This window comes from Aplysia californica, unplaced genomic scaffold (assembly GCF_000002075.1).
Source record: "Aplysia californica isolate F4 #8 unplaced genomic scaffold, AplCal3.0 scaffold01154, whole genome shotgun sequence".
NCBI classification, from domain to species: Eukaryota; Metazoa; Mollusca; class Gastropoda; order Aplysiida; family Aplysiidae; genus Aplysia; species Aplysia californica.
Genome location: NW_004798424.1, coordinates 7,671 through 27,228, shown reverse-complemented (window position 1 = coordinate 27,228; position 19,558 = coordinate 7,671). Strand labels below are relative to the sequence as shown.

General features: G+C 40.2%; 1 protein-coding gene and 1 non-coding gene across 3 annotated transcripts in view; one reads left to right on the top strand and one right to left on the bottom strand.

Annotated features, from left to right (window-relative positions):
• Nucleotides 1-8,977, bottom strand: part of LOC101860544 (angiomotin-like 2a) — a 48,047-nt gene extending 39,070 nt beyond the window's left edge. The window contains exon 1 of one of the 2 annotated variants that reach the window (XM_005111951.3): nt 8,665-8,977. The gene's annotated coding sequence lies outside the window, so the exon portion shown is untranslated. Of the gene's footprint in view, nt 1-8,416; nt 8,642-8,664 lie in introns of those variants that run through there. The other variant, XM_005111952.3, reaches the window with a different exon arrangement.
• A 132-nt stretch (nt 8,978-9,109) lies between these two features.
• Nucleotides 9,110-9,183, top strand: TRNAT-AGU. The gene has a single exon. It is a non-coding gene; the product is annotated as a tRNA-Thr (tRNA).
• Nucleotides 9,184-19,558: the final 10,375 nt, after the last annotated feature.

Sequence of the window (19,558 nt, the reverse complement as noted above, 5' to 3'; positions counted from 1 at the left end):
GTTCAAAAGGCTTTTTAATGGCTGCATCTATCGCCAAAAGATTCTTTAAAATATTCCTCAGATCATGACGCCCTTCGTCTTTTCAGTTTTGAGACAGTTTTGCTGCAAAAAGCTTAATTTCTTTATTTTCTCCGATCGCTTTTGTAGGCCGACGCTTCTGTCTACGTAAATTTAGAAAATCCGCCAGGTTTGTTTATTCCAAGTCGTACCTCCGTTCGATACTATCGCGCATGGTCGCCCAATACTGAGCACTATTTTAAGTGTGCGACCCGTATAGATTTAGCCTCATGTTTTCTTTGTTTTTTTTACTTGGTGCTATATTCCACTGTGATACTTTCCTTTGTTGACCATCATCGCTTTTTCTGGAATCTTTTGTCAAATTCTTTCTTGCTACTGGGAACAATCAACACGCTTCTGTCTCAATCCGTTCATCGAACGGGGGCGGGGCCCAGCTAGTGTATATGTATACATACACACACAAATACACATACAAAAATCAACATGGTCGAAGGAATGCAGACAGCATGTTAGCCTTTCTGTTACGAAAAAATAAACAGTTTACTTCGAAAGTAGGCCAAGCTTAAGTGTCTTTGTGCCTTTGCTAAACCGTGAAACTTCAAGCATCGCAGTCTGAACTTACACAAAAGCCTAACGTCGGAGAAAGTTCTTGAGATAAAGGGCATGCTTTGGAATAAAAGAACACTCCACCGATTTTCTCAAAATAATATACACATGTGTAATAACATGTCTCGAGATATTCCCCCCAAAAAAATCTACGTTTGGTATTCACCGTGCTTTTCTACAACTGCTGATGTCTTCGAGTACAAGAAAGAAGCGGACAATAGAACCGGGAACGGAATAGATTAAGCTATGACGTATAAACATTTCCTCCCCCCCCCCCCCCCAAAAAAAAACCCCACAATAGCCGTGAACGGGATCTAGGTATTATTGAGGAGACATTGTATATCCCATCAGCACCCTTGGAGGTGAAAATAAACGCTATACACAATAAGTGGATTATTCATTCATACGTGGGCGTTCAGGATGACCGACTGAGTGTTCCTCAACATTCAATTGTGATGGTCCCCAAAATAGGAACGCACCATGAAAACCGGTACATACAAAAACTATGAACAGACTGCACCACGGAAATCTAATACGGCAAAGGAAGAAGTTAAGCTAAATTAAGACATAGGAGAAAAGAACCACTGAACAAAGAGGCCTTATAATTAACTACAGCATGTACAACCTACGTGTTTATCGTCTGGTTTACTTCAGCGGATGGTCAGAGGACGTCACTGGTGGTAGGTCCTACTTCTTTACTTTCCCCCTGCTGTTTGTCTGTCGACCTTACTTTTTCCCAAACACTAAATTTTAAATTATCTTTATTGTACCGATCGGTGCAATTCTTTTTACTCCAACAACAAACAAAACAAACAAAAGCTTCACTTGATAAAGGAGGTGAAAGTTTTAGTTTGGTTTTTGTAAGTGTTTTACGGCACTTGCAACACAATAACGTCATATTATAAGATCCGAAGATTAAAGGAGTTAGCAATAAACACAAAAAAGAAAAAGGGGAGATAAAGACGATAGACGGTTGATAGGAAAGAAGAAGCAAACCACACCAGAGCACCCGCCAACCACCCACAGGTGGAATTTTGGAGGTGAGATATTCCGTCATGCATGAGAGCACCGGGATACAATAATAATTACGGGGACAGAAAAATTCGGTGGTTACAAAAAAAAATTGTGCACTTTTGTGACAAAGTCTGCTCATCTGGGGACATAGAAGAGCCAGCCAGCGTCCGCGTGAAGAGGGGGCGAAATAAGAAGTTATAGAGATACTTTTATGGCTTGTACATTACCTAAGACAATTCACAAAACAAAACAAAAACAAAACAATAAACAAACAAAACTAATGTCAATATAAAAAGGACAACAAACTAACCAAGATAAAAATAAGTTAGTATCAACCATCGTGGGAAAAGGTGGACGTTAACTGAAAGGAAATGTCAAAATGAATGGGTGAGTGGGGGGGGGGGGGGTCTCGTTAAACCATGAGATCCTTACACTATTGAGGTAATTCTTTTTAGATCCATTTAATTAAGGAGTGAAATAAACTTCCGAGGTGGGGGGGGGGGGGGGGGGACGAATACATTTAAAAGAAAGCCAACTCGTGAGTCAATAAAATTTGAAGTATTCATTCAAAGGAAAACGAACATATTGAGCAGGGGGGAAAAAACCCCACTGCTCTGGCACACAAACATTCCTTGGCTCCTGCCTGCTCTTTCACACCGAAGTGTAACGCCCGACATGAACTAAATCCCGCTCTTCATTCAGGACATGAGAGTGACAGGGGAAGAAGAGGAGATCCCTCAGCGAGACCAGAAGAGCACAAGACCGTGGAGCAAAGTGACACCAAAAGAATAAGAGTATGGGTTTATTTTCATTTAGTAAATGTTTTACGGCACTTGCGACACAATTCAGTCATATATCAGTACCGAAGATTGCGGGTGTTACAAGAGTAACAAACACACAAAAAAACAAGGAAGAGAGAAAAGCACAACAGATATTTTGAGAGGAAAGAAGGAGCAAACTACATCAGAGCACGTGCCAACCACCCATTACAAACCTTAAAGCTTACAGTTAACAGTACAAGCTGATAAAGTAACAAGGTTGGAATTTTTTTAAATGCAAAAAGTAGTTCCGAAAAACACAACTAATTACAAATTTATAAAAAGCCAACAGACCACATCGAAAAGGAGAGGTGGGGGTTAATCTCCTAACAACAAAGTATGCTTTTTTTTTACACTTGATAAGTGTAATTACCCGATAAGAGCTTTTAAAATACATGAATTCCATTCCAGAGGGAATTTGTTGTTGTATAGATTTTACGATCATTTCCACAGTGTAAAGTTATTTTCATGAGGCAGGATATCCGAATTAAATGTCAATCTCCAGTAAGACAGAGCCACATGGGTGGAAACAGTATATATTTGTGTGTTTAATTGTTATATGGCATATCACGTTCGCCATTGAAAGCAAAATTTCTCCACGGGGATCAAATCAATAAAGTACTAATTACATGTATTTATTCATTATTATTAAAAACAACCAAAGTTCAGAACCAACCACTTTGGATTCAAAAGAGGACCACCCTCTCCATAAACGAACGAGATACCAACTGAGCAAACGGTGCCCCCTTTCTGTCAGAGTGAAGTTTAAAGGATTTCAAAAGACGAGAGCAAAGGGAACGAATAGCACAAAGACTAGGACAGCGCAAGTCGACCCAGAACACACTGGATGACTTCTTTCAGTAATAACATTCCTCAAACATTATCAGGAACTAAAAATAACTAAAATTAGAAAACCCGCATTCAAAAAGAATTCAATTACTTTCCAACAGCAACAAGCCTCAAACACATTCATGGTTCACCAGTTCTGGTCGGAGTCTTTAACATGGAGATTAGCTCAAGTATTCAATCACACGTCTTAAGTCAGGTACTTAAATTAGAATCCTTAGTCAAAAAGAATTCTTCATTGTCTATTTTAAAGGTTGGTGTTTTTACGCCTCCATCGTAACAATTTAGATTATTTTAGGAGGCATGCTTCGACCCTCCATGTCAGGGCCGCCAACCCGGGCTAAGAGGGATACAAGAACCTCGCAGAAAGAACAGACGATAAAAATTCTCCAAACTCCAGAATCCAACTCTGATCTACTGCACGAGGTGACAGAGTGATCTACTGCATGAGATGGCAGAGTGATCTACTGCACGAGATGGCAGAGTGATCTACTGCACGAGATGGCAGAGTGATCTACTGCACGAGATGGCAGAGTGAACTACTGCAGGAGATGGCAGAGTGATCTACTGCATGAGATGGCAGAGTGATTCATTGTTGCATCACGGATGCCAGTCAAAACGAATTCAAAAGTACACTACTTTCATAGCATTATAATAATGCCTCTATGCCTTTAACACATTTAACAAAGTTTAGTCTGTTTTCAGTCTTAAGTTGCACCCACAAATAATAAGCTTAAAAATGGAAGTCTGAGAGTTGTCAAAACATAATTACAGTATTCTGCTTCCGAAAATTCCCCCGATGTATTACTTCTATTTCAGCAACCTCTCTAAACTGCAAACCCAACAAAACCAAAGAACGTCAGGTTGACCCCCAGGTTTTGATTTAAGTGGACTCTACATGTATTATGTACTGAAACCCCCTATACACAATGACACACGCGGATAGTTCTCTTTGCAGGTAAAAAAAATGAATATCCCAAACCAACAAAATTCAATATTAAAAGTATGTTTGACAATATTGGCTTGTTGTAAAAGTTAAGTGAACAATACTTTATTTATTCTAATCGTAGTTTGAGAAAACCAATGCAAATCAGTCTTAAGAAAAATGCATCCACTGCTACCGGTATATAAAACTGAACAAAAAATTTGTATTTTCAATTTTCCCATTCAGTTTTTTACAACATAAAAAAAGCCAAAGCACAATTTGATGAAGCAAAGCAGAGGTCTATAAAAGATAAAATGTGCACTTGCAAGCCCTGTATTGCTCAATCCCATCTGATCATGCAGATTAGAAAGGTCATTCTGACTACAATGTGCATCTCTTCTTTAAAAAAATGTATGGCATAATCTTCGTAAAGTTACAAATGATGGGTGCAACAGTAAGTTGAGTAAGATGTTGAGTTGTGGGTGTACATGTGTAAGACAGGTCAGCATGATAACACAGTATTTCAATACATGCAACAGCTTGTGAGAATCTGTGCAACAGATAATTCGAAATACCAGATTTAAATCATTCTGGTACCATTTCGTTCTTCTATTCCAGACTGATGAAAATTCATACATTACCAGCCACGCCAAGTATTTTCATCTTGGTTTCCAGTATTCAGTGTATAGTTTAAATATGCTAAAAAGTTTGCTTCAGCAAATATAAGGCTCAATGCTAAAAAATATGCTCTGACCAACATTCTGCAAAATTATTTTCTTCTTTGAGAGACTGCAGTTATCTTTCAATCTTTGAAAATACACACATTATTTTTTTTTCATTATACATAATATATATATATGTGAGGCATTGTGGTGAAATCAGGTGCACGTCAAAATGAAATCAAACAAACCAGCATTTTTCAGTCCGTTGAGCTTTTTTTTTTCTTTTTTTTTGGCCCAACACCTTTCATGTCCATGTAAAAACACATTCTGTGTGGATTTTACAGAAAAACGTTGATCAAAGGCCAAAAAAATGTCAATTTGCAGTTTCCAAGAACAATCAAACTTTGGGAGTCACTAAACTTTGGCAGACATTTTTTAGTTAATTTTACCTCTGAGACCAGGCAACCCCCACCACCTTCAATCTCAAATATATGTAATATTCACTGAGAGAGATGGGTATTTTATTCACCAAGGCAAAGACAAATGAAAAAACTTTAAGATGGTACTAATAACTTTTAATATGCCCAAAAATTGACGAGCGCCTGATTCCACAAAGTCGTGACACACATTGCTTAATAAAATATAATATACATGATGAAAAGTTTTTTTGTAAGTGCTGGCAACAGTGTTTGCTTTTGGCAACTTACGGACTTCATGTTTCTTTTACCTAAACCTAAACCATTCAGGAATTTATGATAAACTTCAAAGACTATTTCATGGAACGCAAGCACAAATGAGCCATGGGTTAAGCTTTGTGATGAGTGAATGTAGAGTGAGAGTTACAGATATCACCTAAAAGTCTTCTTGTATAATTTTCTTGATCACATACAGTTTTTAACACTTTGCGGTCACTTGGCACTATAATGCGCCAGTGAAAATTATCCGTTTCGGTCACCTGGCGCAGCAGCCCCGAGAAGTTTGTTGCAGTCGTTCTACTGGCTGGGTGACCAGACGGGGTATTTTGTACTGCTGGCTGTGTGACTGCAAAGTGTTAACATAATGCCTCTCACAAGGAAGATAGTTCAAAGAATAAAGTTTTAAGTAGAGGTTTTTCGGCGCTCGCAACTGCATAAGGTTATATGAGCACCAGAAGATAAGAGGTGTTACAAGAGAGTAACAAACACCAAAAAGAAGGAGGGGAGGTAAGGACGACAAATGTTTGATAGGAAAGAAGGAGCAAACCATACCAGAGCACCCACCAACCATCCACAATGCAAATTGCAAAAATAAATTTTTAAAGAGCAATGAAGGTTGCAAGTTTGTTAGCGGGGGTTATAATTTTTTCTAACTTTTATAAGCTTCACTTTAAGTAGCTGATAATTTGTAGAGATGTTGCTTCTCTCTCTGGTTGCTGTTTAAAGGGACACCACAGTACCAAATATACTACAATTAAACTAGCCCTACCTAGATCTCTAGATCTAGTCTAGCCTAGATCGGCACTCTTCGGGATAAGTGGTCCCAGCCTAACTCAATAGAAACTTGGAAAAAAAAATGGAAACAAAAACAGAAGTCAAGTAAAAAAGCTGAGTTGCCAGGATGGCAAGACCACCGGTAAATTTATAGAAACGCAGTGGCTACGTTCACAGCACCGTGAACGTAGTCTGCAGGCTACGTTCACGGCGCCATGAACGTAACTTTGGCAGGATACGTTCATGGCACCCTGAATGCAGTTTGCAGGCGCTTTTGAGGCTACTTTCACAGCACTCAAGCTTCGTTTAGGGGGAGCGTCCACTGCCTGTTTTAGTTAAGCGGTTTTAGTCAGTGGCGATAGTGACCTATATATTTAACATTTTGTTCAGCTTCAAGAATTCCATTCAGTGAGATGAAGGAAAACGAAGCGCCCTTACAGAATTAAAGTCGGGATATGGTTTTAGTTTTAGTAAAGGTTTTACGGCGCTCTGCATATATAAAAGGTCATTATGAACGCCAGTAGATTAGAGCTGTGATATAAAAGAGAGTTAAGTAACAAACATAAAAAAGAAGAAGGGGAGAGAAGGACGATAGATGTTTGGGAAAGAAGAAGCAAACCACACCAGAGCATCTGCCAACCACCCACTTCGGGATATAATGGGATATCATATATGGAAAATTAGATACCGTACATGGGAAACAAGAGGTGAAAGTGAAAGATGGGAAACAGAAGGTCGGATTCGGAAGATGGCACTAGTCATAAAATGTGTGCAATAATAACTATTGCAGCAGGTCAGCCAGGGAACCGACGCAGAGAGAAAATGACGGGAATCATTTATTCTTTTATTTAAATATAACACCCTCTCTTTCTTTCTGTTTGTCTCTCTATCCCCTTTCTCTTTCCTTCTCTCTTTCTCTCCCCCCACCCCCCTTCTCTCTCTATTTTTCTCTGTCTCTATCTGTCTCTCCCTCCCTCTTTTTCTCCCCCCCCCCCCCCCCTTCTCTCACAATCTTTCTTTCTCTCTCTCTCTCCCTCCTCCCCACCTTCTCTCTCTCTCTCCCTCTCTTTCTCTCTTTCTCACACCCACACACACTGCCCGCAGACAAATTTGCAGGCTTTCAACTCGAAAGTGCCGGAACGCTTGTTTACACTCGTTCACGGGCCGTCTCGCGCTAACACAAGGTCGTGCCCAAAATAAGTCACTGACAAAAACCAGCTTACTTAAACCGGCAGTAGACGCTCCGTCTAAACGAAGCTTGAGTGCCATGAACATAGCCTCAACCGCGTCTGCGAATAGCATTCAGGGCGCCGTGCGAACGTTGCCTGCCAACAACTACGTTCACGTAGCCACTGCGTTATAAACACATTTAAACTACTTTTCGGCACTATGTTATTATGTTATTGTGCTGAGAACAAAAGGCACTTAAAATCGGTCACAAAGGATTATTTTTGTGAATTTAGCAACCCCCCTTTTATGAGGGGAGGAACCCCCGCCCTATGTATGCTAGAGAGAGCACTCGAGAGGGTGTGAGTGTGAGTGAAGTACAGTAGTGTAATTCTTTTCGGACCCGAATCCTTTTTGGCACTAGAGACTCTATAAAGTCAAATCATAGAGGAATAGAAGAGTAGATCTCTAGAAAATCTAGATCTAGATATCTAGATCTAGATCTAGAATCTAGATCTAGAATCTAGATCTAGACTATGAGGGCCAAGATGATTGAAAATAGGCCTAGAAATCTAGTTGAAAATAAATGCTATTCGCCAAAAGCTGCATTTTGTCATGGCAGATGCAACCCAAATTACAGAATTTTGAATAGAATGTTTATTATGAGTTTCAAATGCATTGCTTCAATGAGTCTGTACTCTGTTCCCCTGGCAAAAGAAGGGCGACAATAAAGTAAACCCAGTCTGACTAGGCCTAGGGCCTACACAGGCGCTGTGCTGGCACCCATCCGGTTTCAGCATTAATAAACTGGACTTAAAATAGATCTACTCGATAAAAAAAGAACCTTTCCAATGCATGTATGCCTTATTTAAAACCTTATTATGCACCTACCAGAGGTTCAGTTGTTGCAATCAGCCAAAACAGTTTGAACAACCAAACAGTGGTATTGGTGTGCTAACAGTGAGTTATTGCCCCGTCCCCGTTCCAACACATCAGACAGTAAAAAAGTACTCGACGATGAATCATTGGCAAGATCTGGGTGAAATCTTTCGCCGCCTACACAAAGTGTTCAATACGACCGAATTGTAAATGCACATTCATCATGCAATGAACTACAAAACATGGAAATGAATACTTACAGCAGAAATTTCGAAGAATACAGTCTAATGTTGACGACTGTAGTCCACCGCGCGAAACAGTACACATAAAGCTGGTGGGCAAGCAACTAAAATGGCCGCGTTAAAAATGTCAAGAATTTCCCCCTTCGATGACGTCATGGGGTGAATTCCAATGACCTCAAAGATGTTCAGTAAACGGTATTCGGTTTACGACAAGACTTGGCTAGCCTACTTGCGGATATTGCAAATAGGTCCGTAAAGTACAGAATGACTAAAACCATTTTTAGGCCCAGAGGCGCAATGGAATCCCCAAAACATCTGACAGTTTTTCCACACAACTGCAATATTATTAACATCGACACTTTTGTTTTCGGTAGGCTAGCTTAGGCCTGGTCTATGATCATGAGTGTAGCGAAGAAACAGTCGTCGCGAAATACCACTGGTAGTGGTTCTCTCGGTGCAGTCTGGCTCCATAGCTCAGTTGGTTAGAGCGCCTGTCTAGTAAACAGGAGGTCGAGGGTTCAAATCCCTCTGGAGCCTTGTGATGACCATAGAGTTTTTGATATTGTTTAATTTTTCTTTTCTTGTGCAGTCAAAAATGTTCATCCATTGTATTTTGTAACCTAACGTTTTCCCACGTAGAGGTCACACTGTTACGACAAAATGATCATATTTGGTACATGTTTTGATTTGATTTGGCAGGAGTCTTTCGACTCTCGTACCTATATGAAGTTATAAAACATGTAATATGAATACGAGGAGCTCGAGTTGGATGTTTTCACCTAAGTTCGCAGCGCGGCTTGGCTTTACTTCTTTAAGTGTCGCCTTTTCACGTGTACCTAGGCATGCGGTGTGTGTGTGTGTGTGTGTGTGTGTGTGTGTGTGTGTGTGTGTGTGTGTGTGTGTGTGTGTAAAATATTATTATAACGCTTAATATAGATATAATATATATATGACAATTATACATAATATATTAATTATGTATATGCCTATTAAAAAATTATATTATAATTTATTATACGTATAGAAACAGAATATTATGTAGGCTTATATATAAGCCTATATATATATATATATATATATATATATATATATATATATATATATATATATATATATATATATACATATATTTATCGTCTCCTGGCTCTTTCTACAGCCTTTCTACTGCTACTCCTTGGCTCCTTCTTACTGTCGTCTTTCAGCCACACCCCTGATCTTCTGTTAGGAAAGATCTACACCTAGCCTTCTCGGACAAGGGCGAAAAGAAAATTCTCGGAGTGCAAGTTGAGCACGTTAAAGATCCCTTGGTGGTCTAAAGTCTATAAGAGTAGGCTTCGGCCGCCACCCAGGCAAAATTCAAAATTTCCTACCAATTGAAAATGTTTGGTGTTTCCCGTACTCTCATATGACCTTGTGCAGTTGCGAGCGCCGTAAAACACTTACCAAAATAATTTGTTACAAATAATAAAAAGCTTTAAGTCTATGTTCGATGGTTGAGACAATATTTAAAAATAAGTTGCGCCACGAATTTTTGACCGCACTAAAAACTTGGAACTGACTTGTGTGAACATAAGTTTCATAACAAACTGTGTCAAACTACACAGACTTCAACTACACAGACTTCAATATAAGTTATGGACCACTGGCAAAAACTCCCAGGGGTCTTCTTGGTCGACCTGCACGTGGGCGTTCTTGGACTGGTCCAGTGCCTTAATGGCGCTGCTTCAGGTGGACAATGACAGAGTGTGACACTGCAAGCCTTCTGGAAACTTCTCTGTATCCAACACCATCCTGCAGCCATGCCATAGCCCTGGCACGATCAAAGTCTCTCAGCTTTCGTCTTGTTGGCATGTTGATGCAATACTGGATTTTGCACAAACGGCGGCTTATATTGCCAAAAAAAGTGAGCACAGTTTGACACCATACGTACGTTTATCACGTGCACCAGAGATTTTAACTGAGGAATGTTCGTGGGGTCGCAGAGTTTGATAAAAAAAAAAGCAGCAAATTTGGCTAAAATTCCCCGAGGATTTTTGGGCTGCACTTGGTCGTTAGGAAGCTTTGTAGTACACACTGTTAACCCATTAACACTTTCAGAGCAAACATTTTAAAAACATTCCTTGCTGTCTTTTCCGAGATTTTTTATTTTAAAACTACGGTTGTCAGTCAAGGTGGCCCTTAACTTTTGCTGAAGTCTGTATTACGAACGAATTGTTTTTTAAAGTCAACGACTCCCAAAAATCTGGAGCCAGAGTTGAAGATATGAATCGTTTCTATGGTGTTTTGATGCCAACGCTGTTGGTGTGTCCATGGTGAGGTCTAGGCACAAACTAATCAGTGCGAAAGTATATTGAGCGTGTAGGGAGAACGTCAAACAGCCAATACATTTTGACGTCAAAAAGTTTGACCAAAAGTTTGTGCGTGTACGGATGGGCTACTCTAGGGTCTCAACTGTAGCTGTGTAAGAAGCCTGCTTCAGGAAACTAGTTTTATGTGTGTGCGTGTGTGTGTGTGTGTGTGTGTGTGTGTGTGAGAGTGTGTGAGTGTGTGTGTGTGTGTGTGTGTGTGTGTGTGTGAGTGTGTGTGTGAGTGTGTGTGTGTGTGTGTGTGTGTGTGCGTGTGTGTGTGTGTGTGTGTATTTTCAGCCAGACTTTTGATATGACACGTCTTGGTGACAACAGCAAAACACTTGACATCTTTAACCCCACACATTCCTACACCCGATGGCGTACGGAGGGATCAAAGGAAGCTAATACATTTTTACTTTGCTGCTTTACGCTTTCGTGTTTATCTCCCATATGTAAGGCAATGCCATTCATTGTGTTGTGAAAATGGACATGCAGTGTCTGATACTAATCGATACAGTAAAACCTCCGTATAAATTAGGCTTACTACCTTCGGACCAAAGTTTTGAAGGACTTGGTCGAGAAACCTCCCCTACCTAAAAGTTGAGACAGGGAGTAATATTAACTATTGTATTGGATAGCCCCCCCCCCACCCCCCTAACAAACCAAAAAAAATATATATACAAAATTACAAAGACGTGCGGACGGCCCCCATTGCTGATTGATGGTCTCAATATTTTGAAGTGTGTTTATTCATTTTTGTTTCTTAGTTTGTCTGTTGGTTTGCTTGTTTGTTTTATTCTGATGCCTTTTCTTTTTTTCAAATCCAAATGATATGAACATACATTCATGAGAAGTTAGTCCGCTTAAGAACCCCTTTTGGTTTCCTGATGGCCAAGTTTCCAGGTGGAGACAAAGAGGTTCAAATTATTACCAAATCTATTATGCCAAATAAACCCAAAGAAAGTGGTATGTTCCAACTGTTAGCTATCTCTCCTACAAGCTCCAACTGTTGACTATCTCTCCTACAAGCTCCAACTGTTGACTATCTCTCCTACAAGCTCCAACACGCCGCTGGAAATTTAATGAACTCTGTGGCATTTTTTGGGGGGCTGATTCTTTGAACCACAATATTGACTTTTAACTGTCCGAATTGTTTTTGGTGGGTTGTTTCTGTAGACTCTGACTGTCCATAAATTCCCAAAGGAAGTAAATGAACGAGCTCAAGTTGGGAGAATGCGGTGACTATTAACTTGTAAGCTTTCAGCTTATCAAGCGTGGCCAATATTTGTCTTGCAACCATGCAAGGGCCACTTTTGATGCTTGGGATGAGGCTCCGTCCCACTGGATTCAGGCCTCCTCAACAGCTAACATTTTAAATTCTCCTCCCAAAACTACTACTATTTTTTTCAGTACGGTGAGATACCCATCTTATGTGACTGTTTTGGTTTTACAGCTCTTGCCTTGAAATCAAAACGGACCAATCACACGCCCCTGTAGATGAACATACAAAAAAAGTAAAGTTCAGCGCTTTGTTAACTTTGGTAAAGATTGTCAAATTTTCATAATCTTTCTCAGACACGTTAAATGATTTTCTACACAATTTAGAAACTTAATGCCCCCCCCCCCACTCCCCTGGTTGAATTCTATTTATTCAAAGTTTTGTTGAGATCAGTGCCGAGATGACGGAGTAGTTGTCCACGTGACTCACGTTCAGTGCAGAGATCATCACTGACAATTTTGGCGTCATTCTTTTCAACAACAGGAAGGACAATTTAAACACAAGAACAATGTATGACCAAGATACTTTGAGGCCAATCATTGCAATAACATTTCTTTCAATAGGTATGGAAAGATTTTACTTACTTACTTACTTACTTACTTACTTACTTACTTACTTACTTACTTACTTACAGATCACAATAAAAGATGTTTCATAGGTTTTACTTAACGTGAGGTAGCCTAGTGGTTAGGCTACTGGACTCATAATCGTGAGATTGCGGTTCGAGGTTCGAGCCTCAGCTCGGTCCGACGTTGTGTCCTTGGGAAAGGCACTTTACACGAACTTCCCACTTGGCTCGGTCCTATCGGAGACGGGCGTTAAACTAGGAGGTCCCGCCCCTTAAATAACGTAATAGTGTTGATAGTGGCGTTAAACCCATACCATTTTCACTTAACTTGCAGATCTGATACTGGTAGCATAATGTTGGTATAAATATATTGAAGTGATAAGCTGTCTCTTTGTGTCCATGGAGATGTTTGGATGAGAAAGGAGGGTGCGAGCTGGTAGGTGACAGCGTTGGCTTTTTGAGTTCGCATTTCTATGTCTCTGTCTATGGACCTGTCTTCAGGAAAAGTGCAGCCAAGATATTTAAACTCCTTCACCTGTTTCAGTTGTTTACTATTGACATGGATATTCAGGAGACCATTCACTTTCATAACTTCTGTTTTTGAAGTGCTTATTTTCAGGTCAAATTTCTCGCAGCTGTTGTTCAGTTCGGTAGTGTGATTTTGGAAGCGTTGTTGGTTTGGATGAATAAGACATTGGTCGTCTGTAAATAGAAGTTCATTTAGGCTTTCTGGGTTTGGGTTTGCGTCTTGTGTTATTGTGTCCATACACACACACACACACACACACACACACACACACACACACACACACACACACACACACACACACACACACACACACACACACACACTCATAAAACAATGACAATGACAATGACAATGACAATCTTTATTCATCTCGCAGGGAGAAATTTGTCTTGGTCGTTAACAATGGCAGTAGACGTTACAAAGGTTAGACTTAAAGATGCACTCACGCAAACGCACAACAAGACAGGACATTAGGCCAAGTAAATACATGTCTCACGGGCTGGGACAACCCGCTCCGTAAAACATTCTTTCTCTCTCTCTCTCTCTCTCTCTCTCTCTCTCTCTCTCTCTCTCTCTCTCTCTCTCTCTCTCTCTCTCTTTCTCTCTCTCTCTCACTCTCACTCTCTCCCCCTCTCTCTCTCTCTCTCGCTCTCTCTGTTTCATTTGTAGCACTGTGTGTTCAGTAACCTATATATATATATATTATTATATTATATTATTAAACAGGAGGGGAGATAAAAAGCCTCACTGTCGTACTCCAGATCTTACTTCGAACCAGTCTGTATTGCCTTCCTTTGTTCTTACTGAGATTTTGATGTTGGTAAATAGAGTTCTGACATTTTCTAACAGTTGTCTTCTGACGTCATACTTTTCAAATGTTTTCAAGAGTTTGGCATGGTTTACACTATCTAACGCTTCCTCCTGGTTTATGAAGACGATGTTGGATTCTTTGTTGATTTCGATGGGTTTCTTGCATAACTGTCATAATGCGAATACAGAATCCGTGCATCGTCTTCCCTTTTGGAATCCGAATGGAGCTTCCCTTAGATTTCTCTGGACAATAGGTCTTATCCGCTGTTCTAATATCTTCGCGTATTATTATATTTCCCTACGTGGCTGAAGAAAGAGATGCCTGTGTATGTTGTGCAATGGCGTTTGTTGCTTTTCTTTTTCCGTAATGGGACTGCTATAGCTTTCTGCCAGTTTTCTGGGCAAAACAACAAAAATAAATATAATTTCTAAAAACTCCTACGTTTCTGTTTATTTTAAACAATGGCACAAAATGCTGACTACTGCAACAACGAATCAGAATCCCACAAAAGAGGAAAGCGAAGAGCAAATTGTTGAGCGTAGCCTGACCGTCAAAAGCCAAAAATCAGCCAAAGATCTTGGTCAATATGGTAATGAACATTCTTCTAGCTCAGTTAACATGATCGTAGTCAGTGCACTCATGAGGGACACAGACAATACAGGCCAGAGGTGGAGACGTTTTGACGTGTACATCAGAGGTTACTTCGGTGCGTGGTGTCTTTGTTCCAGTTGTTGTGTTCTTTTCTCACCACGGATATTATGTCCATGTCCACGAGACTGTGGAGATGATCAGCGAAATGAGACTTATATTTCTAGATATTGAGTTTGAGTGGATATTTCTTTTAATAATTGGGATATCAATAATAATAATAATAATAATAATAATAATAATAATAATAATAATAATAATAAAAATAATAAATAATGATAATAAGAATAGATAATAATAATAATAATAATAATAATAATAATAATAATAATATTAATAATAGTGAGAATGATAGTGGTAGTGCTAGTAATAGTAATAGTAATAATAACAGTAAAAATAAGGGGAATAGAAATGAGAATAGAAATGAGAATAATAAACATTACTTAACTCTAAACTTTTGGGAAACACACAAGTCCTAAGGGCCGAGATAAGATTATATTTAATTTTTTTCCTCTTCTATAGGATTGAAGAGGTCAGCTGCTAGTGCGTTTGTGTGTGTTTTCCTTCTTCCAGTGTGACCAAAGCAGGTAAGTTAGGAACAATGAACAAATGTAAAGATGTGAGTAGGGCCTATGTTTTCTTGTTCTTATACAGCATTTCGTCGCCATCATTCAGCATTAGTAAGTAAGTGTATAGGTTTAACGCTTCTATCGACACTAATAGAAGGGGCTACGGTGGCTAAGTGAGTTGTGAGTGCAGACTGTGGTAGTAATGTCAAGCAAGTGTCGGTGACACGGGATGTAGATGGGTGGCCACTGGGGGTGTGTATCTGAGTAAGACAAGACAACCCAAACTCAAATAACAGGGCGCTGCACAGTGCCAAGCAATACCATGTTTGTGAAATTGCTCTGTATTGGTGTTATATTGCGTATCATGCATGTATTTCTTATTACGTATTTACGTACGTATGTTTGTAATTGAAATCAAATTTTCTCACGAGGATTAAGAAAATGTAATTTATTATTTATCCATTATTCATTGTTAAAGGCGGCACCACCTAATTTAAAGCCCGTCTCCGATAAGACCAAGTAGGATGGGTTGAGAGCTTTAAAAACTCCACAAAACGACTCCGGTTCAAGAACACTCAGTAGGGGATTCGATCCACGACCACCCGCTCTGTGGCCCAGCATTATACAAACCGAGTTAATGAGAGGCCCCATTCAACAATGCAGTATGTTAACATTTCGAGAAAAAAAAATGAAAAGTATGTTGTAGACTTTGATAAGGCTGGTTCTAGTCTCATTTCCCGTTTTAAATAATTTAAAAAATAGACGACTTAAACATTATCTTGTATCAATATAGTGTCCTGAACAACATAAAATAGTTTTTGCTTACTCTGGGAAACCTTGTATTTTGACTTACGACAATGACGAATGTCGGCGGCCATTTGTCTGCTCAGCTAAACCAATTAATGTTTGCCTGAGAGATTCCCCATTTGACAACATTACGTCACAAAATGAGCTACAGGCCGGAATCTTCTCTTTGACTTTGAATTTCACCTACTGGTGCTGCCTTTCGCCAACAAATTATACGAGTACAAATTTGATTACTCTTTGGTAGAGTCAAACTCAAATGAAAGGTGACCAAAAGATACTTCGTACCTTATCTTCCAATAAAAAGGATTGTTTCTATATCGTACGTGTTATGTTAGGCCATGGGAATAGGTCTGGCAAACTCTTTTAGATAGCATTATAGAATAATATCATAGTCAGAGACGACGACATTGTCTTCATGGACCATGAGAAGGTGTTTGACACACAATATAATATACACACGTATAATATTCTGTCATTAGCAAGCATCAGGCTGAAGCAAACGAATACATTATTTCTTTCATCATGGGACGAATTAAGTGTTTATTATCTAATCTTACAGCGTTGATACTCCATCCATTAGATGGTTCCATTGTCATTCCAGGACGGACAAAGGCGAACACGGACGAGTTTTTAACTCTCACTTTTTCTCCAGATTGTGTTGTCTGGTACATTGGTGCCATGGGGAGGTGGGGGGTGACTGACTCACGGTGGAGCTGCATGTCGGCGGTCTGTCTCATCTTGGCTACATCGAGTTACTCACAGCGAGCTACAGCTATGCAGCTGTTTGATACTAATCGCATGCCAAAAGAGGCAGGTAAGTTCAGATAACTTTGGTAACAAATACAAAGTAAAGGTACTCTAACTAATATAGTTAAGATTCCCCTTCAGAAAGGAATAATAAACTAAAAGTCGTCTTTCGTGCGTGACGTCAATGCTAAGCGTAGGGAACTGTAATCTCTCCCTTCTCCACAAAGACTTCTAACATGTTTGTCTTAACGTGTTACTTATCATTGGCAGGGCTGAAGAAGGGGAAAATCTGAATTATGGTCACCTACTCGAAAAGACAAAGTCAACAGATGGCCTGAAATTTGAAATCTTAATAATTTTATCTTTTCATTTCATTGCCATCAAAATTATTTTCTATAATAAAATCTTTATACTGATTTAACCTACACAGTCTCAGAACGGTTTGGTGAAATCGTTTGTAGCAAATGGCCGCTATGAGCAGGTTTTGAGGCCTACATGTTGCCAAAAAAGACAGAATGAGCATGTTCGAGTTGGACTGCGACCTCTATGGGCAAGTTAAAAGACAATTATATTTTAAAAAACGCAAGGGTACGACTGAACAGTGAGTGTTAGGACAGGTGACTGACATAGACAGCTGACAGCTGAGGCAGGTTCAACCGCACTATTCTTCACCTTTGCGTTCTTCTGACAGATGTCAGGTGTAGATGACTGCTAGCAGTCTAACCCGCCGTGCAACTGATTTGTACGTTTGTGACCGTTTGTCCTTCTTAGGAGCGCCACTTTCCTTCAAGAGGCCACATTCCGATTTCGCTGGTACTCTATATATGTTGTTATACTGACTAGACCGGGTGGCGGCCGAAGCCTACTCTTATCAATTCTAGGACCACCAACATATTTTTAAAGTGCACACGGGACCTCTGAGATCTTTTATTTCTTTTTGGTAAGTGTTTTACGACGCTCGCAACTGCGTAAGGTCATATGAGCGCGTGGGACACATTAAACATTTTCAGCTTGTAGGAAATTTTGAATTTTGCCCGAGTGGCAAACGAAGCCTTCTCTTATTGATTTTAGACAACCAAGGGATCTTTGATGTACGCAACTTGCACACGGGACCTTCGAGATTTTTCGCCCTTGTCCGAGAAGACTAGGTGTATATAGTTCCTACCATAAGATCAGGGGTGTGGCTGAAAGACAGCAGTAAGAAGGAGCCAATGAGTAGCAGTCAGGAAGAGTCAGGAGCCCAGGGAATGGGGCAAAGGATAAGAGAGTGTGCGAGGAGAAAGTGGAGAAAAAAGCAGACGACGGAATATGGCAAGGGAGCAAGAAAGGAGATTAAAGGAGACAATTTTAGAGAAGAACATTTTTCCGTCACCACCCAGATTCGAACCCGGGACCTTTGAAGGAGAGGTGAACACCTTAACCTCCAGGCCACGTGAGCCCCCTCCCCCCCCTCTTCTGATTTTCTTCGCCCTTATCCAAGAAAGCTAGCCGCACTTAGATTAAGTCCTATTTATTGGTTAAAACACAGCAGGTTTATGTATTAAAACAGGACACATTCATTTTGTTTCAAACTACAAACTTCTCTCACGTTCCATTCCCAGAGCTGGTTCCCATTGACATAACAGCCTTGACCTTTGCCTCGCCGCGGTCTCGAGGTCTAAATGGGGAAAGCAGAGCAGATGAATCAGATGACCACATGCCCTCCAGTCTAGAAGTAGACTTCATTTGTCGCGGGAAGCGTCAGCACTTCAGGCTAGAGCAGCATAGTGGTCCAAGTTCACCCCTGACCCCGAAATCTGACCCGGGCGAAATCCCTCTCCTGACACGAAGCTCGCAGACAGGACCAGTGCGTGTTGACCACATCCCCAGAATTTTCTCTCGTCACTGCCGCACTTACCAAGACAAAGACAGCCAGGCTGTGTTCTTAGTCATCCGTGATTTCGAATTTTCCTCTTTCAAACTCTTTGGAAGTTTTCTTATGAGTGATGGACAGTTCTTCATCGAACCTTTCAACTCATCAAACTCTAAAGACTCGAAGCGTTTCCATTTAGCGACTTCAACACCCAATCTGGATTTCTCGTCTGATAGCGGGTCTGTACTTCTCAGAACGGAAGATCAACATTTGAAAAAGCCGAAGAAGCGTCAGACAATTGCTCCTAGGAGGGACAGCAGACGACAAGAACAGCAAACCGGAAGCGGAAATGGGAACAGAAACGGAAGTCGTCAGCGAGGCTTCGTGAGGGCCCAAAGAGAGGCTATGTTTAACTACGAGGTGGAGGTCATTTTCGCCTGTGATTTTCTTTGCTATCAGCGTTTTCAGACGATTTATGACATCACTGACCCATTGAAGACAAAGAATGTGATCGCCCTGTACTTTTCCTTTGTGAGAGAGGTGCTGAAGATCTCCTACGCCTCTGTTCACAAAATGTACCCAGAGATGAATATGGACATAGACGTGTCTGTTCCAGCTCTGTTCATTGCAGACTCACCTGACATCAAGGTCTGTTGTTTTCTTTTTGCCTGGTGTTTCCCATCATCATCATCATCATCATTTCATCATCATCATCATCATCATCATCATCATCATCATCATCATCATCATCATC